A 21,625-nucleotide genomic window follows, 5' to 3' on the forward strand; every position below is an offset into this window, starting at 1 on the left:
GCGCACCGTGATGAGCACAGCGCTTTGCCCTTACTATGGCGGAGGAGCACCAGCTCTGACAACTCTGCCCCACAGGAGCCGATTCTGAGTTCACCGAAAACTTCTGGCAAATTTATTTCTCTTTAAGAATAAAATGTGAGTCCCAAGTGCCACGTAGGGTTTAGTTTTTATTTTTCACATAAATGCCTCAGAGGTTGGAGGAGACACGCAGGCAGAGTGGGAGGGACAGGTTAGGGCGAGCATTGTCTGCCAGAAGGTTTCGGGCGCTCCCACTGGCCCTGCGCGCTAGCTGGGGACTTGCTTCTTTCCCACGTGCAAGGCCTGTCTGTGAGCATAAGGAACCTTCTTCCTGTAAGCACATTCCAGAGCTGACTGATTAGGGGAGACCTTTTAATGAAGGCATTAATAATAATAAAAAAAAAAAGCCCCAGTGCCAGAGGGGCCTGTACTAATTAGAATAGTGTCAATCAAGAGACACCCACACAGACAGCGCCTGTCCTTTCCGAGATGGGGGTTATGGGAGCTGCCAGTTGTTGCTGCTCCCCTGAGGCCCTTCTCCCCTTTCTGGAGGAACCATGTGTTAAAATCTGCTTCCTACACAGTGAGCCCCGCCCAGGCCAGGACCTGAGGAGGTAGCACCTTTAAACCATCTGGAACACCTCCATCTCTGCAGAGCTTTGCAGCTGTGGGTTCCCAGGAAGACTGGAGAATTCAGTGCTCCACCTCTCCAGTTCCCTCAGCTAACCCATGAAACATTTATCTTCTTCTCCTCTTTGCCCTTCAGGTTAACCTTTAGACTTCCAAACTGATCACCACTACCCCATCTGTGTGAGGGAGAGAGAGAGAGAGAGAGAGAGAGAGAGAGAGAGAGAGAGAGTTGTTGTAAGGTCAGGAATGGACACGGTGCAGATTTTCTGATCCAGCAGACCAGGTGAAGGAAGAGTCAGAGTCCTCAATGGTTTTTGCAGGCTTTTTTTTTACTAGGGTTACCAGGTACACAGCAGGCAGGGATGCTGGGGGGCTGGGAGACTGGCAGTCCTCCCAGCCCCCAGCAAATCTTCACTCTATCTGGGCTTTCTCTGGCAGTCTCTCTGCTCTTCTCATGGCTCTGCTTCTCTCTCAGCTTCTGCTTCTTCTCTCTGGGCTTCTCTTTCGGCTTCTGCTGGCGTCCCCGTGACACTGCCCTTAAAAGCCCAGTCTTAGGCCAGGTGAATCCCATCTACCTAGGCCCACACCCTACTCCAGGTGCCCGCCATCAGGCATGCATTCAGGACAAGGATCCATCATCTATCCTGATGGCGGAGGGCAGAAAAGCCTGATATTTTTTACCTTACCCTACAATTGTGTATTCTCTAGAAAACACTGACTCATATGTCTGTCTATCTATATATGATATATTTTAAGGACTTGGCTAGTGGGATTGAGGAGGCTCGCAATTCCAACATTTGTAGAGCAGGCTGGCAGGCTTGGACACTCAGGCAAGAGCTGACGCTATATTCTTGAGACAGAATTTCCTCTTCTCTGGAATCCTTGCTTTTTTTATCCCGAAGTGTAGGGTAAGGTAAAAGGTATCAGGCTTTTCTGCCCTCCCGCCATCAGGATAGATGAGGGAACCCTGTGATCCTGAATGCATGCCTGATGGCGGGCACCTGAAGTGGGTACACCTGCGCTAAGACTGTGCTTTTTAAGGGCGGCATCACAGGGACGCAAGAAGCCGAGAAAGGAGCAGCAGAAGTCGAAAGAGAAGAAGCCCGAAGGAGAAGCAGAGAACACCAGAGAGAGCCCAGATAGAGTGAAGATTTGCTGGGGGCTGGGAGGACTACCAGCCTCCCAGCCCCCCAGCACCCCTGCCTGCCATGTGCCTGGTGAACCCCAATAAAAATCCTGCAAAAACCACTGAGGACTCTGACTCCTCCTTTACCCGGTCTGCATGGGATCAGAAAACCTGCACCGTGTCCAGTTCTGCCCTTACACGAAGGTTTTCAATTGGTTAGATGACACCCACACACATTGGCAAGGGTAGTCTCCTCTACCCTTAAAGTCAGCAGATTATAGATATAAATAAATAACCTTCAAATAACCTTCCCAGCAACACCTAACTTCATGTTTGATTGATAACTGAGTGCTACGGTCCGTTTGGGTCGACACATAAAACTTACACGCCATCTTTTACTTCAATGGAGCCTCTCCACAGTGCTTTAAGCTAAGCAGGGAAGTCAGCACTATCTCTACAGATTCAAAGACAGAGGGTCCTCTAAGTTGTATCTTGTTTACATTTACACAGCCAGGAAAAGTTATTGCTAGGTGTTAAACTGCACTTTCCTCATAATCAATATCAAAATCTTAATGTGAAATCACTATCTTTCTCACACTTCATTCAATCAAACCAGTAGCATCAGGGCTTTGCAGGCCTTCCGGGCTTCCCCCCTCATCCATGTGCTAAATCCCACAGGAGGGATGAATCAACAACCACCTCTATCACTGACGAAGGCATTTTGTTTACTTCAGAAAATCAATGTTTTATGTGGTCACTGCAATCAGCGATAACAGTTGTATAGAATTTCAGTTTACAAAATACTTTCAAATATATATTATTCCTCTTAATCTCTATTTTAAAAAAAATCAATACAAACACTAAGAAATTTCCATTGCATGAAAGAAACTGGGTTTGATCAAAGTCTTTAAGCCAATATTTGTAGAGGGTGTTAGAACCCCCAGCATTTCACCTGGTTACTAATTGGTCCATTACCCAAACCAAACACCATCAGCATATTGTTTCCCTAGGGTTGCTGTAACAAAGTGGATGTCTAAGCAACACACAGTTGTTGTCTCATAGTTCTGCAGACTGGAAATCCAATATCAAGTGTTGGTAGGGTTAGTTCCTTCTAGGGCTGTGAGGAAGAATCTGTTCTAGGCCTCTCCCTCAGCTTCTGAGGGCTTGCAGGTAATCTCTACCTTACAGACAACTTGCTCTGATCCTGCCTTCATGTTTACAAAACATTCTCCCTGCATCCAAATGTTCCCTTTCCATAAAAACACCAGTCTTATGATATTAGTGATGCATCCTATTCCAGTATGACCCCATCTCAACTAGTGACATTTACAAGAAACCAGTTTCCAAATAAGGTCATATTCTAAAGTATTAGAGATTAGAATTTCAATATCTGAATTTAGATGGGGGGATGTGGAGATATAAGTCAGTCTATAGCAATGTGTCTCTTAAATTCATTATCTTATCACTCTATAAAATGGGCAAAGCTGAGATGAGTATTTCCTTTTAACAGATGAAAGTTAGATTAATAAGGTAAGGTGAGGGCCTCCCCTGGTGGTGCAGGCAGTTGAGCGCTGCACTGTGATGCTGTCCGCAGCCTCTGCAGTGCAGGTTCGATCCGGGCCAGCCTGGGAGAATCCCACATGGTGCGGCAGACCTCTCCTGTCTCGCCTGCTGCTCCCCTCAGCAGTGTATTTCATCAGTCTGCCTGTTCTGTTCCATGCTCTGTCTCTGGTGAATCCTCTCACCCTCCTGCGCATCTGGCCTATACCCCAGTTCTTGAATGAATGAATGAATGAATAAATAAATAGATAAATCTTAAAAAAAAAATAAGGTAAGGTGAGCTGTCTTAGGCCATTGAGTGACAAATCTATCCCTGACCTCATTCTGCCCACTGTTCAGCTTTAAAAGTGGGGCCTTCAATGTGATAGGGGATTATCAGGGCTTGGTAGTGGGCAAATGTGAAAACGTACATTTGAAGAAGTGCAAACTTGTACTCCTAAGACATGTACAATGTTGTAAACCAACATTATCACAATAAAATAATTAAAATTTAAATACATAAAGTAAAAGCATGACCATCAATCTACATCAGGGCATATGGGACTCCACCATTGTCCAAGATATAGGTCCTGCACAGCCCATTTGTTCCTTGAGATACTTCTGATAGAGAGAAAATGACTGAACAAATGAAATTGTTAGACTGTGAAGCATGCTTAGAAGGGACTTTAGCCTGAAAGGGATGGGAAAATATTGTTGGATTTCTATGTCTTCAGTCTCCAAATACCAAGGAAATGGGACCAGATAGAGGTTGTACAAGGTTAACTAAATAAAGGAAAGGTTAGTTGTGCTCGTTGGGCACATTAACATTCCTTTGTTGCCATAACTACATAGAATTATCAGCAAAGTTTTTGTAATCCAAAATAGGATCAAGGTATTTGAATGAGATTTTCTCAGACCAGAGAGCCTCCCAAAATTACCTAGATTTTTCTAACGGGATCAAAAAATCTTGGACTCATCATAAGCACACAAATTATGGCATGCCTGGAAGACAACTGATTTGAGTGATAATTTAGAGCAAAGCCTTGCAGATGAACCATAGGCCATAAAGCACTCCTCCAATCACCCATAAGATAATAGAGAGAGCCCACAGTTATGGGTGGAGACCGAGTACCCACCATGTCTTGTTCCATTACTTTCTGATTAGTGAGGAGGTAGCATGAACTATGGGACTTGCTGGATATTTTTGGTCCAACAGATCTGAGTTTGTTTTGTGTGTGTCATTCACTAGGTCTGTTACCTGGGGTAGAAATTTATGCTCTTTAAACCTTAGTTTCTTCATCTGTAAAATGGGTATAAAAATACCTACTATTGTATGCTGAATGCCAACCACATAAATGTGGTTGTGCTCTTATTGTGAGTTGATTTGTTTTTCCTCTTCTTTCTCTCTGACGCCTCCCTCTCTATTGGCAGAGAGATTTTATGACCATAGCTAGGGAAAATATAAATGATTATCTCTTGAAGTCATCCTAAAGGAGAAACATTTTTGAAATATTTTTGTTATGGTTGACATGCCTGTGAGTTTTTGTGCTGTGCATTATTTCAATAGATCTGGGGTTGAACCAGGCACCTCTTTGGCAAGCACAGACATGAGTTGGCAAGTGCCAAGAATGACATTTCCACACATGGTTTTTAGCAAGTATATGTCCCTGTAATCTAACAAGATGTGCTAATAATAACCATCTAGTCTACCATCCCTCATTGGGATATATTATTAAGGCCACAGAATTCTGGTAAGAGTTTATCTCTTTGTCTTGTATCCTCCCTGTCTGTTCACTGGGAACACAGAGGTTGTTTTTACCAGTCTGAACAGTCATTAAAGGACTGAATAAAGGGCCTCCCCGGTTGCGCAGCGGTTGAGCGCTGGGTTGCAAAGCTGCCCGCAGCCTCTGCAGCGCCGGTTCGATCCCCGGCTGCTCCCCGGCCACCGGAGGAGGGTCCCACATGGCGCGCAGACCTCTCCTGCCGCCCGCTGCTCCCCTCAGCAGTGTACTTCGGTCCTTCTGCCTGCTCTGCTCCCCGCTCTGGCTCTGGTGAATTCTCTCACCCTCCCGCACTTCAGTGCTTGTGTGCATGTATGTATAAATCAATAAATAAATAAATCTTAAAAAAAAAAGGACTGAATAAAAAAACTTATCAAATTGGAATCAGATCTTCAACTTGTGCTTCTGGCCTCCTAATCTCCTGGCCACATTTTTTTTCCTAATCTAGAAATATCAATTCATACTCTATCCCTGTGCAAGAGACTGAGCTAAGTCCCAGATCTGTGAACTGTGTACTGGGGTAGTGGACTCAGACCCTTCTCTCCTACCTGACCACCCATCAACAGCCACTCATAGTCGGAATCTCCTCCCCCTGGAGAAGGGGGAGCTTCACATGAGATCACACTTAACCAACTGTCCTTTATAACTTTTCCTCTTTATCAAAAAGTCAGATTTTTATCACTGCATTGAATACAGCTGTTTTCTTGATAATACAGAAAGCATAAATGAAATAATACTATGGAGTCATATTTTCACCAAAGTCTATTATGTGTCTGGTCAATTCTGTGGGAACATAACATTAAGAAAACATAGATACTGCTTTCAAAGAGCTCACAGTATAGAAGGAAACACTTTGGGATGGCAAGAAGTCAGGAAAGACCTAAATGGCAGGGGCAGTGCTGGCATAGACTGGACTTTTCTTGATCTTCATCAGCTGAATGTTCCTTCTGTAGACTGAGGTATCCTACCAAGTATCTAGAGCTGAGTTATCAGCAACACCAGAAAAGTTTGATATTCATGCCTGTAGTACAACTGTCACTAGTCATGTATGGTTACTAATCACTTGGCATGTGGCTAGTATGACTAAGGAAGTGAAGTTTCCAAGTCAACTAGTTTTTAATCATAGCCAGTGGCTACCATATTGGACAGCTCTTTATGACCATATCATTGGGACTGGGGTAAAGTTGAAGTGGTTATGGGGAGAGCTCACCCCCTGCTCCACCACCCCTCCAGAATACCTGTCATCTCCCTAAATATCAGGAGACTGAGACATGCAGGGCTGGGCCCTCTGAAGTGCTGCTAAGCCCATGTGGTCAGCCAGGCCCTCCCACACCTCAACATGGCCATCACCAGCAATGCTCCTTTGAGTGATGAAGTTGATAAAGCCTGGCAAGCTGCAGTTTTGGAAAGGTGCTAACCCTTCATGAAAGAGGAGCAATGAGCTGGGAAAAGACCAGGGCCTAGCTATCAAGGTCAGCAGGGGCCTGCAAGAAGTGTGAAATGGACATGAGGCATCCTGCACTTCAACCCCTGCCTGCTGTGACCCTGAACAGGCTGTTTCCTCTCCCTGGGTCTCAGTTTCCTTCTCTGTAAATCTGAAGGTTGCATTTTCTGAAATTGTTAACCAGCTCAGAGCTTCTGAGAATACCTTACTCCGAGAGACAGCAACTTAGATAGTGAAGGAGAGTCTGGAGATTTATTTTCCAATGTGAAGAACAAGGCAAAACTAATTTAGCAGGAAATAAAAAATGGGAATGGTTGAGAGTACACGGTGTTATTGGCGGTAAGCAAGTGCTACCAGTGAATTTAGTAACAGGAGAAAAAGGCTGAGATTACAAAGCAGAAGAGGAAAATGACATGGAACTGATAAGAAAAGAAAGTGGAGAACAAAGAAAGCAGGAGCTATAAGGGGTCAGATAAATACCATGAGAATTATCAGCTACCTGCCTTGCAAGTCAGTGAAGGGTGAAGACTGCAGTAATGAGACCACTGTCGACTAGAGAGAGTGACTCCATCAGGAGTGACAAACAGCATATGTTGTCCTTGGTGCAGAAAATTCTGACTTCTTTAGTCCGTATCTAAAAACACAAGGAGAAAAACTCCTGTGGGAACAACTTCACTTTAACCAGCAAATATTTATTGAGAACAGAGGTTCTTAATTCTCAGTGACCATCAGAAGTATCTGGGGAGCCTAAACAATAACAAATAAGAACATGATGCCCAGGTCCCTTCCCAGAAACCCTCCTTTCTTTGATCAGGAGCAATGCTCTGTGTCATGGGTGGCCAAAGTTCCCGAGGAGACACTAAAATTTAGCCACCACTAAGCCCCTTTCGTCTCTTGTCCTCCAGGCTCTGTGCTAAACCAGGACCCACAAAAGAACAAGGCAGACATGACCCCATCTCCTCAGTGCAAGTATTTACCAGTGTACTAAAGATCCAGTGACATTTGTGAGGCCCAAAGGATCTCTAGGCTAGACATGAAGAGAGCGATGCTTGGAGAGGTGGATTATTTCCATAGGCACATGGCTGGAGAGTCATTAGTCCAGGATTCAACCGCATTAGGTCAAGTCTCAAAACCCAGAGCTTCGCCCTGTGCCTCCCGTGACATCCAGCAACCAGAAGCAGAGACAGGGGGCTTTCCAGTGGCACCCTCTCTTTCATTATCAAGCACCTGAAATGTTCACTAGGCTCTCGACATACCTATGGTTATCTGCCTTTTAAGTGACATAAGCAGCCTGAGTGGCTGGTGGATGGGAACTCTGAGACAGACCTACTGTGGATTACAATGAGACACCTTACTTGAATGACTTGAAAAGGGGGAAAACACTGATTTTTGGATACCAGGTGCTGTGCTATGTACTGAAGGACACAAAGATGAAATTGTCTGTCTCAATCCTGCTAAGAAGAAAGTGTACTACGACTTGCTCATGAATGTTTTAGAGCAGAGGTCTACAAACTTTCTGTGAAGGACTGAATAGCAAATATTTTTGACATCGCTAGCCATATGGTCTTTGTCACAGTTACTGGATTCTGCCATTATAATACAAAAGCAGTCATAGACAAACCACAAATGAATAAGCACGGCTTTGTTCTAATAAAACGTGACTTATATACACAGAAATTTAAATTACATTTGATTTTCATGTATCACAAAATTTTATTCTTGATTTGATTTTTTTCAATTATGTTAAAATGTAAAAAAAAAGTCTTTCTTAGTTTGCAAGCTGCATACACAGTGTGGGACTGGATTTGTCCCACAGGCTGTAGTTTGCCAGTCCCTTTTCTAGAGGTAACATGGCAGGGGGCACACAGCAGGACAGGACCACATCCACCAGATTTGGGGCATCCAGGAAAGCCTCTCCAAGAAGGTGGTACTTTAACTGTCCCTGTTCACCCAGGTGTCCTTTAGCCAATGGTTATTTTCTTATTTGGAATTTAGATTCAGCTCATCTATAATCTGACTTCAGTGCTAGTTTTGAATTCTCTAGATATTCTTAAAGGTAGAACTAAATGATATTTTTAAAAAATTGTTGTCTCAGATATTGTCATTGGGTGCCTTCTCTGACTTGGAATATAGAGGTGAGAAATTCTCTTATGTAAGGGAAACTGATGCCTGTTTGGTAGCAAATAGGAGAGATGGAGATGAGGAATAACATGAACATCTTTATGTGACAGAGACTTTTTTCCACACATTACTTAAGTTTTCACATATAATCTTCAGTTACCCTCCCTGTTATTATCACCATTTTACAGAAGAGGAAAAGAACTAAACCTTCTCAAAGTCATGAAATCAGTATGTGGCAGTTGAAGCTTGAACTCAAGCTATTCAATTTTAAGGCACCATTTTCCCTTATCATGTTTTCTTCCCTTATAAAATGATCATCTCTCATAAACAAGGTTTGCAAACAGACTTGATAGCACAGAAATTTCTAGAAAAAAAATCTTAAACTAAGCAAACGCCTTGGGAAACTTTCAACAAAAATGCTGGAAAATATTATCTATCAGCCCCTCTTGCTCACCTGCCTGTATCAATGTTTCATTCAATTAAACAATTTCTGACAGGTTGGTGGGAAGAGCAATAGCTTTTAGAACCTCAGTCTTTATGAGGGTTCTTAATATTATTGAAGCCTAAAAGATTTATGTCTCTGAGGATAGTTCTTAGGGGGCAGCTTAGGAATCAAAAACCTTTATACAAAGGAACTCCATTCCAGCAATTAAATTCCCTATTACTTCATTATACTTTCCTTGCACTTCTTATGCGATAATGTTGCTTCTGGTTTTATTTCCGTCTCATAATTGTGAAGATCTGTCTGTAAAGCACGTTCCTTTCCCCAAACATCAGGGCCATTGGACACCTACTAGAAAACTCAGGGAGGAGAAGCAAACCCTTAAACAGTGTTAGTTTTGCCCCAGACAGGCTCTCCAGTCCAGACTGGGTGCTCAGCCATCGATTATTGTATCTCAGCTCTATGCTAAGACTCAGGCCTTTGTCATTCCTCAGACTCCAATAGGGAGTATTTCTAATACCTTCCTTAGCCCTCATGTGCAAGTCCAGGCAACAACCCTACTCTTCCTCTTGTCCCCAGTCCATCCTCACCTCCAGCCCTCCATTTTCAGGTGAAGGGCAGGGACCAAGTCATTATGTGTATCCCTCCTGCATGCAGAGGACACAGATCCTAAGATACCCCATTCTTGGAAATTATTCTGGTATTGTCTTGGAGGGCGGTGGGGTGAGGAAGGTACTTCTCATCCACTAGATTACCGCCTGATGCCCATACTGACACTTTAGGGGAGAATCTGCCTCAAAATGGGGTGGAAATAGGAAGAAGAGAGCCATGGTGCACCTTGAATCAAGTCATAGTTATCACATCTGTTAGACAGTCAATTACTTCTATTTTTGGCTTAAATTTGAAATTTTTTTCCTGTTGCTTACAACCAAGAGAGTCCTAGCTGAAACCTTGACCTCCTACCTTCTGATCCAGTCCTAGAACCCTGCCTTGATCCCTCTCCTATGTCTCTGGTCTCATCATTGAGTGAGTGCCTCAGTCTTGTGTTGCCAAGACCCTACCTTGTTCCAGCAAGTTTTACTTCATACCTACCTTGGAGACTGGAATACTCACCACTACCTGCTCCCAACTAAACAAGTGAAAAGGTCACCTTTTTTCTGTTTTTGGTCTTAATGTTTATCACATAAGAAACACACATTAATAACAGAACATTGATTGAATACATAGCTGACTGGAGAAAAACATTTGTTCTATATAATCTCTCTTTACATAAGAAATGTGGATGCAAGCAACTAGAGGATTTTTTGTTTGCTGAGGGAAGACAAAAGCCTTCATCCTCAGTAGTGCGGCCTTAGATATATTTAAAGATGATATTAAAGAGTGGAAGAGGATATGCAAACATGGAATTGCTCTGCCTAAGAAGAGGCCCCAGAGAGCAATTGCCCCATGGAAGCAGAAGCCAGCAGCCAAGAGCCTGCATGGGGGCAGGTGCAAAGCAGAGATATGTTCAGAAACAGGTGTGGAAGAAGATGCTGGTCGCAAGGGTTTGGGGGGCAGGGAGGGCAGATATAGGGGTAAACCCCTGTGTACTATAAAATAGCTTTCTCTTCCACTTGACCTATGAATTCCACAGACTTCTACATTGTCCATTACTCTTTAGGTATGAAGTTAATTTGGAGGAAGCTTAAAAAAAGTGAGCAGAGGGACATCAATGAGTCACCACCATAGCTTAACACATACATAACACCGGTTTGAAAAGGAAATTAGGATTCTGATGCTGCTGGGTAGATTAATTGCCTTAACAATAACTCCATCTATATCCCAAATAGACTGAAGCTCCAATATGGGTGGAAAATGCAGTCCAGCAAGCCCAACCATCTGCATTGAAGCCTGTAACTGGTCTGTGTCCTTGTACCTATTTACATCCACTAATTTACATACAAAAATTTTTATCATTAAATATACTTCTACTATATCATTTTCAATACTTCAAAATATCTGCATACTAATTTAGTTAACCCTTATCTTTTGCTTGACATTAAGATGGTTTATTTGATTTACTAAAATAAACCACACTGAGATATTATAAGTAGATTCTTGCATTTTTCCTCATAATTTCCTTAGCAGAAATTCCTATGAGTGGAATCAATGAGTCAGAAAAAAATAGGTATTTTTAGGGCTCTTTAAGATATATTATGGCAATGGTAAATATATTTTTCATATTATATATATTTTTAAAAGATATTTTAAAAATGTTTTCATTTAAAGTATGTTTTAAGTAAATTTAATACCTGTATTTAAAATATATGTGTATGCATTTAATATATATTTTAAATGTATCTTATATATTTTAAAAATATTTTTAAAATATTATTTTTTTTTCTCCTTTGGAAAGCCTTACAGCCCGGGTGCTAAGGTCTTCATTTTCTCCATGGATGCTCTCACTTGATTAGATGAGTGGTAGATTAAAGTAGCTCTCTCCACAGGGAGCTTCAGAGATGGGCAAATAATATTGTAATTCCAGGCTCTTGATATATATTCCATTAAAGACTTGTAGTCTCTCCCTGTTCTCCAAACTTCCCTGCATAAAATTTCCATTAACTGCATTTTGCACACGGAAAAAAAAAAAAAACTCAAAATTTTGAATCACATCCAAAGTCCCAGACCTAATAAATGTAGAAGAAATGATAGAAATAAAAATCATCCTTTTGCAAGTCCCAATACAAGAATTGATTCAGACAAGGATTATCAAAGGAAGCTATAACAATTAGGTGAAAAGTTATAGGAAACAGGGATATTCCTGTTATATTCAGACAGTGCCAAAATACCACCACACAAATTATTAATTCAAATGGGAGAATCTATCATTGCAATAAAAATATCTAATGGTCAAAATAGTCACCAAGAGATCTAACTTAGCATCCCTAATGGTGGGTTAGCCCTGCAATGAATGCCTCTCCATGTACCACAGTATAAACTTCAGAAATCACCTGCAATGTATTCTTGCACCAAAGAATTTAATGTGAATGTGATCAAGTCATTCTAGATCTTTCAGGTCACAGAAAATAGGAAGAACAGGAAAACAAATGATGAAATAATGAGAAAAATCCTGAATATAGGATATTCTATAGGACTAGCATTTCAACTCATCAAAAAGTCATTTGTAATTTTTAAAAAGTGGGAGCTTTATAATTTAGACTAAAAAGACATAACATAACAACTGTGAGTGTGAACTTCATGTGTCCAGCTGACTGGGCATAAGGGTGTCTAAATATGAGGTCAAACATTATTCTGGGTGTTTCTGGATTAACATTTGGATTGATAGACCAGATGAAGTGGACGGCTCTTCCTGATGTGGGTGGGCCTCATTCAATCTCTTGAAGATCTGAATAGCACAGAAAACCTGAGTCAGCGGGAACTTCTGCCGACTGCATTCAAGCCCAGACATCAGTTTTTTCCTTCAGACTTGAACTAAAACACCTGCTCTCCTGGGTCTCTCGTTTGCCACCTGCAAAGCTTGAGAATTATCAGTCTCCATAAACAAATGAGCCAATTCTTTAAAATAAACCTCTTCGTGTATATGTATATACTCCTATTGGTTTTGTTTCTCTGTGATGCCCTGACTAATACAACTAAATACAGTGTGTGGACCTCGTTTCAGATCTTGTTGAGAAAAAAAGAAAGATAATTATAAAAGACATTTGGGGATTAATTAGGAATACTTTAATATAGACTCTATCTTAGAGGATATTGGAATTATAATTAATTTTCTTAGAGGTGATAATGGTGCTGTGCTTAAATGGAAGATAGTTTTTATTCTTTGGAGATAAATGCTGAGGTATTTATAGGCAAAATATCTTGCTGTTAAAACTTACAGAGAAGACATACATATAGAGAGAAAGAAATAGAGTGACTCTATGGCAGGATGTTGATATCGAGGATATATAACTGATACTATGTTGTTCATCTAACTGTTTTGTCTGGAGAACCCCCCTAAACGATCCTTTCTGCAGGATCCCCTGCATGTGCTGGGGATTGTAAGAAATTACAAACATGAAGAAATAATTAGAAAGAGTGGTTGCATTTATGTTTTTCATTTTTAGAAAGAGTTGTGACCAACAAAGACGTAAATTGATCATCCCTTAACAGGAGAATTTTCCCTCCCGGTGGTATAAATTCCATTCACCATCTTCCCCCATGTGAAACAAAATGTCCACACCCCCCCCTTTTATTTTCTTCTCTTCCTAAGTCTTAAGTAAAATACTTAGTTCATAGGATTCAAGACTTTCTTCTTTTGTGATACACATTTTAAGCAAAGCTTTCTTTTTCAAATTTCATTTTAGCTGCTTCTCAAAAGTTTTGACACATTTTCCTTCACTCAATTCTATGAGTAAAGGAAACACTCAAATACTATAATGTTTCCTAAATTTAACTTTATTGTTTTATTTAATCCATGAATTATTTATATATTCTTTTATTTTTATATTTGTGTAGGCTTTTAATTATCTTTGGAAATTGATTTCTAACTATACACCAGGGTCAGGGAACAAGTCCTGATTTTTATGTTTGTTGAAATAAACATAAATATCTGATATGTACTTGAAAAAGTACATATATGTACTTTTTTAGAGAAAGTACATATTTCTCTAATATGCAGAAACTGTGTTCTATGTATGTATCTGCCTTAGGTCAAGGTTGATAACTGCTTTGTTCAAATGTTCTATTGTATATCCTGACTGTTTTTCTCTATTCGATCTATCAAAAATGAGGGAGGAATCTTAAATTGCCAACCATAATTGTGGTTTTGCTAGTTTCTTCTTGTAATCTGGACTATTTTTCTTCATTTATTTTGAGGATTGTTTTAGATTCAGGGGAGGTACAAAATCAAGTCATCAAAAATAAGGAAATTCTGAGAAAATGTCACAATCTAGAGAGCCTAAGGTGACATGATGATTAAATGCAACATGGTATTCAGAACGGGCTCTAAGGACAAAAAGGGGATAAATTAAGGAATTTGAACATATAATAGACTTTAGTTAATAATTATGCATCAATATTGATTCATTTATTATAACAAATGCATCATAGTATGTAAGATCTTAATAATAGGTAAAACTGGGTATAGGGTATATGAGAATCCTTTATTATCATGCATATTTTCTATAAAATTAAAACTATTTTAAAATTAAAACCTTATTGGAAAACAAAAGTAGAGGCATGTTTGTGATATATCCCCAAGGAAATGTAAACTCTAATTTAGGATTTCCAGTATTTTCACAAAGCTCTACAGATACTGATCTCTAGACCTAAAATTATAAAAAGAAAGGAAATTAACCCCCAAGGCAGAGAAAGAGGAGGAATATATAAGAAACAGAAGATTAAAGGCACTCAAGAATTTGAGACAATAGAATAATCAGTTATAGAGTATAAAATTAGTTTAAATAATTAAAGGGATAAAAGAAGAAATCACAAACATGAAGAAATAATTAGAAAGAGTGGTTGCATTTATGTTTTTCATTTTTAGAAGAGTTGTGACCAACAAAGACATAAAATGATCTTCCCTTAAGAGGAGAATTTTTTCCTCCCGGTGGTATAAATTCCATGACTCTTACTCTAACATTAAATACTCATTATCAGAGAGACTTAAACACCAACTCTAGGAATATATGTCACAAAATTTACAAGATACCAAAATTCACTGTAGCCTTAAGGTAAAGTATGAGTACCACTATTCAATGATTGTATACAAATTCAGGAAATAAAGATCATAGAGGACAGGGATTTCCAACTACATACTGAAGTTTTATTTTCCTTATATTTTTTTCTTCTGCAGGAGGAACTTGAAGTTTCTAAAGACAAAATTGGCATTCTTTGCTATTTAATAAACAGTGTGTACAAAATCACTCGAGGTTGTCTGCAATCTGAGCAAATGATTTTATAGAATCAAAAGTCTTACATGGAAAATAAATTGTTATTCTATTTTGCTTTCCAGTAAGCTAAAATTTTAATTCCATGGTCTCTGAAGTCTAAAAGTGCCTGCCCACTTGTAGAAGATGACAGCTGATATGAGCTTCTTGACTGCCCCGAGTCAAAACAGAAGACAATACAAGACCCTTTCTTAACAAAGGGACTAGAAGATAAAGGAAGTTTCCTTATGATCTGAAAATGTCCTAGAGTGCTCTGCATAATTCAGTTGTAGTCTATGTAGCTATGACTCAATTATATGGTATTAACTGCCCCAAGTCAAGAAGAATTATTGTATTTTTTTCTCCTTTCTCTAAAATATAACTCACTCACATGGGAGCCAGTTAGTCATCATCACTGTAAAAGGGCAGAGAAATATGCTACAGTCTGATTAAATTCACATGCTATGACATACCGCTCAGCCAGAGAGCATCTTGTGTTCCTATTAGAATCTTGTTACAGAGAATATTGCCAATTTATCACCCTTCACCGGTTTTCTTAGGTAAGAGGTGGAGGCCATTTTCATTTTCTTACCAATATTAAAGAGCAAGAAGGAATTTGTGTAGGCAAATAAAACAGCAAGTAAATAGGAACCAGTTTCTGCTCCCCTCCCTGGGCCCTACAAAGTGTTCTTTGGGAAGGGAGGGGGGTTTAATAAGATAATGAAAGTAAGTGGCTGTATCAAATGTAAGAGGTAATTGGAATTCCTACTTTCTCATTCTTTCTAGAACAAATCCTTCAGCATGTCTGGCTCACAGAACTTCCAAAATACTCGCCAGTTTCTTCCTTCCTTCACTAGATCTGCTACATCTTTCATAATCCAAATATACTATCATCCTATCTTAGACTATGACAAAGACCTTTTAAGTCCCACCTTTGTCTCTCCTGCCCTAATTCAATCTATTCTTATCAAAATAATCAGAGTATATATATACATATTTTTTTAAAAAAAATACATATACATATATGTGTGTGCATATACATATATACATATGTATATATATACATACATACATGTATATATGTGTATGTGTATATATATATATTTTTTTTTTAAATAAAAGGAAACAAGCATCTTTAAAGCTCCTACTTTAAATCCTCTAATTGTTTCCCGTTGTGCTTGGAATAAAATTAAAAACTCTTTTGCCTCCAAGATGTATGATCTGGTGAGTTCCGGGCCAAAGTCTGACCTCTTTCACATGAACAAACACACTCATTTGTACCTGTACACACATTTTTAAGTATTAAAATATTTACTTTCAAAGGCTCTGAAAATAAACAAATTCTTCCTGGTGAAAGCCAACTTTGCCCTCTTTCTCCCATCCCCTCCCCCAATCTCAACTTCTGCACAAAACATCAAGGACACCTCCACAAATTGGGTTGACATCAAGAAGCTTCCTCTACCTAAAATTGACAGAGAACCACTCAAGCTGAAAGCATTTCTCCTGTGGGGCTGTGAATCTCTTCTCCTCTCATTAATTAGAGAATTTTCCTTCCTTGGGCAAAATGGAACAGTGCTGTCAGTTACCTGTGACAGACAAATCATAATATTATTTTAGTTTATCTTCAGCACCCCTCCAACTTGTATTAAGTTATTTGGGGTGTGAAGCAGGTTATTTTTGGCTTTTCAAACATATTAATCTTCATGAAGAAGAGGCGAAATAGATGAGTATTTGGGATCTCAGTCTCAGGCATAACTGTACGAAATCTTCACTCACTCATTAACTAGATAACATTTTGAGCAAGTAAGGTAACCAATAGTATTTATCTATAACTTATGAAATACATAGTTATAGCACCTTTTCAGTAGGACACCAAAGAGGATTAAGTGGGATAATGTTTATAAAGATCTGAACACAGAAAGTCATGCATTGTTTTGTGACATTTTGGTCAAATACGGGCTGCAAGTACAGTGATGATCACCATAAACTATGTCATTCTGCCTAAGTATAAGCTATACCATTTAGGTTTGTATGTATCATACTCTATGATGTTTGTACAGTGAACCAATTGCTTACAGATGCATTTCTCAAACACATCCCCATTGTTAAGCATTAAGTAAAGCATAACTGTAGTTCAGCATATAGTAAGTGCTCAATAAATTTAAGTTGCTACCATTTGTATTGGGAAGATAAAAAAATTGGTGTGTGTGTAGTTATGGTAGACATGTGATAGTGAGCAGCAGAGTTTAGAAGATTTAAGCCAAGATATATTACAGCTATCCTGGAATGGACGTTCCAATGACTCCAGTCTAACACCCATCAAAACTTCTCCACAGGCCTCCCCTGGTGGTGTAGGCAATTGAGCGTCACGTTGTGAAGCTGTCCACAGCCTCTGAAGCGCCGGTTCCGCCACATGGTGTGGCAGACCTCTCCTGTCTTGCCAACTGCTCCCCTCAGCAGTGTATTTCGTCAGTCTGCCTGTTCTGTTACCCACCCCCTATCTCTGGTGAATCCTCTCACCCTCCTGCACATCTGGCCTGTACCCCAGTTCTTGTATAAATAAATAAATAAATAAATAAATAAATAAATAAATAAATCTTTAAAAAAAAAAAAAACTTCTCCACAACTGCTCTGCTGAGGAGGGGAGTCATACTTCCCCAGAAAGGTGAAGCTTACAAAGGAGACTTGTATATTAGGGGAAAAAACCTTTTAAGCTATTTAGAACTGTTTAGCTAAGGATCAGGTGTCCATTCTGGCCCAAACTGGTAAACCCTAAATCAACATGCACAGAGAGGATGCTCTGTGACTTAAAATTACCTTAGATTCATTGATATCCATTTGCATAATAAAATCCGCACTCAAGGGATACCTAGCCCACTGAACTTGCAATCCATATAAAGACATAACCTGGTCATGAAACTATAATCAGTCTTTGCATAAGATTTCAGATATTCCAACTTGCCTCGCTCCTCCCAAACACCAATAGTCCTATAAAAATCCTAACTCCCATTGAGAAAGGGAAACAATGCTTTTAGAGTGATCTCCGTGTTTTCTTACTTGATTCAAGTAATAAAACTCTCCTAAATATGAACCTCCAACTTGATCTGTTCCAGTGTCTAACACACACCAAGCAATGAACTCTTTGAGTTTAGTAAACACTACCTCTCTGAACAGAGTTTACTTAATGTCCAAAGATGACCAATGTCATCTTCAGGCTGTTAGTAAATTACTTTGATTATAACCCAAAAATCTGATTCCCTATCATTTTCATCTGTTGGTGAAGTAACCCTTTGAGGGCGTGTGATGCAGATACACTGATCTGATCATCACTTCATGGTTCATCAGGTGTTGAACACGACTATCAGATACCTCTTTTTGCTGAAACCATGAGGTTAACATGTTTGTTTCCTCCCAGGGCTTGTCCCAGGATGTGGTATGAGGCTCCTTGCCATCCTGAGCACTCTTCTCCATTTGCATGAGTGATACCACAACACAAGTGGTACCCAGAGTTGATGCATGATAGCAGGAATGCTTTCACCAAAGCCCAACACAGCTCATCTTTTTCTCAAAGAATTTTAAATTTCCTAATTCCATGAGCATTCTAAAAAGGCTGTGTAAAAGGAATCCACATGCCAGATTAAAAATTAAAAAAAACCTGAAATTCAGGATTCAGTAAAATATGAGCTTGTTAAAACTCCTTTGAATTGTACCAAGAACTGATTATTTTAAAAGTGGTGCCTACACCTCTGTTTAACATAGCAAGTGATGAGAGGCTGTGAGACAGACTTGAGTCTTGAGGAAGCTGGTTCCTACATTCTCTTTTCAACTCCTCTTTGAGAACTAGTCCAGTCCAGTGATCCAATAATCAGATTGGAGTTTAAGTATAATCTCTGCCTTTCATCAAAAGCAAACTTTACAGGTTGTATGACCTTGTTTACCTCCCTGAAATTTGGTTACTCAAGTTTGAAGTAGAGTCAATAATCCTGACCTCTCGTGACTGCAGTGAGACTCTCATGGATCAGTGTTTGTAAGCTGCCCAAACAAGGTCTGAAGCAGGAAATGCTCCGAGGCACTGACACCTACCTGCTTCCGTTCAATATAACCTTAAGATTGTCTATGTTGTAAGGACTCTCCTCCCCATTTGAAAAGCAACCTATAGAGAGTTTAAGACTCTTAGAGAAGAATTGACTTTGTAAGTAAAAGAACTGTAGAATGGAGTTAGGAGTCCCAGAATTTCTCTGTACCCAACTCATGTGACCATAGACTGGTCCTTGCCTTTGCCAGTGTATCAGTTTCTTTATTTATAAATGAGTCCTAGTTACAATTGGAAAACTCTTTCTTAATCTGATATTCTGTAATTCTAATTTACAATCTCCCCTTCCACTTTGAATCTTTGTTTGATTCTTCCTGGAAGTATACTTTCAAAAGCTAGATTTTGTGTAGCTCTAGAAATGTGTTGAAAGAGAGAATAGCTTTCCTAGAAACATTTAAGCTAATGTCCCAAATAGTAATTTAAATGATTTCTTCTTACTCCATTTATGACTGGAAAAACTAGAGTTATAGTGTATGTCAGTATGTGTGCTATTTCTTCTTCCCAGATAGTGAGGAGCTATTCTAAGAATGATAAAGGGAGAGGTCATAAATTACTTAGACCCCCTGAGCAAATCCAAGTGCTTTCCTTGAGAGTTGCTGAGAAAAAGGAATGCTCACAGCTGCCTGGTAGGTATCACAGGCCAAGTCTCCTGAATAGCAAGCTTACCTTACAAGTTTACCTAAAAGATAACCTACAAAACAACGTACATTCAAGCAAAGTGACACATGAAAAATGCAGAAAAAATTAAAAACTCAACATTCTTATAACATCACACTCCATAATGTTCACATCCATTGCAGCAATATAGACCTTAATATACAATGCTACAATTTGCCAAATATTTTTATACCCAGTTTGTAACATAATGAGGTATTATACCATGAGATTATTATTTTGTCTTGGTTGAAAAAAAAATCAATAGAAAATATAGTATTGTACAAGTCTTCTTAGACTATAAAGATGGAAAGGAATGGCAAAATTAAGGCTTCTGGTCTTCTGACTCCAAATCCTTTCTTTAGCCCAGTGGAGAATATTGCCCGTTACAATCACCAACTTGACCCACACAGATATAGCAAATGCCCAGAAGCAATAAAAGAAAAAGATAACTAGAAACATTGTAGTGAAGTTGGCAATGCCAATAAAAAAAGGAAAAGATAATTATTTAGAAAAGAATAAGACAAGAGCATTATCAAACATTCTATCAGCATCTATTTGGTATTAGGAGACAATAAAACTCTTCAAAGTTTAGAGTGAAAGGGTTGAAACACAGACCTCTACACCGAGTCAAATTATCAATCAAATGTAAAAAACAAAATTAAGGCACTTTTGGGTGCGCAAAAACTCAAGGAGTTCACGGCCTTTATTTTCTGATTGAAAAATATTACTTGAGATTTGATTTTTCTTTAGTCTTTGCTCATCTGATTGAAAAATATTACTTGAGATAGATCAGAAATTTAAGAAAGAGGTTAAAGTGGGAAACAAGAAACAATAGCAGGAGAGAATGACTAAAGGCTAAGGGAGACTAGAAAGCAAGTAAGAAAGAATCATCAGATGGGAAGAATCTCTCAGACCTGAAATACGTTAATGGCTTAAGACATTCCCCTCCATGTCCAATTCTTACGGCCTAGTTCTATATGGAATACTGTTTACTTGAATCCCGGTACATATATTCTGGTTACCCACTTCTTTAAAAATAATGCATCTATTCATAAATGCAATTACAGAAATTTACAATTATGGAAGAGAGTATAGATGTAATAAATTTAGATAACATAAAAAATTACAAAGGCAAGAAAAATTAAGAGCTGGAAAAGTATGCTGTTATCATTTTCTTTATAGCATAACTTAGAGCCTCTAAAGTCAATAAATCATGAAATAGAGTTTAGCTGTGTGACTTATATTCATGAAGACAACTTAAAGAACACCCAAAAGTAATAATCAAGCTAACAAAAGTAAAGAATTAGAGAGGGAAGAAAAGTAGGTCACAATGTCAGTGAGTAAACACCTCAGCTGTCCTGTGTAGGAAATAGTAGTTCTGTCTAGAATTAATATTTTAGAAAGTAGGGTCCTAAGCATGTTATATAAAATTATAACAATTACTAGTGAAACTTAAAAGAAGGAGCAGGTAGAGTAGCTATCTCTGCATATAGGAATTCAAGGATAATTGTACTTTTTTATTTTTGTTCTTCTGTACTGTTTGAGTATTTTAAAATTCTAGGCATATTTTAATTCTATATTTAAACAAAGGAACAATTCAGTCTATTTGAATTTCTAATAACATGTGGTTAAAATTCTGGATGATGGTTTGACTAGCTATTGGCATATACTTAGAAAAAAACGAAGAAAAGGAAAGACTGAAAAGTTAGGTTCTTCTCTTTTTTTTAAAAAATGTAGTATCAATGGAGTATCATGAACGAAGAGAAAGAAAGTGACTCCAAGTTTACCTTCTAGCAGTGGCCATACAACTCAGATCAATTTTCTGTTGAAGAATTCTATTAAAGAATTTTTTTAATTTACTCAATATC

Source organism: Talpa occidentalis, unplaced genomic scaffold, assembly GCF_014898055.3.
Source record: "Talpa occidentalis isolate TD23 unplaced genomic scaffold, MPIMG_talOcc4v2.1 talOcc4.4, whole genome shotgun sequence".
Classification (NCBI taxonomy): Eukaryota; Metazoa; Chordata; class Mammalia; order Eulipotyphla; family Talpidae; genus Talpa; species Talpa occidentalis.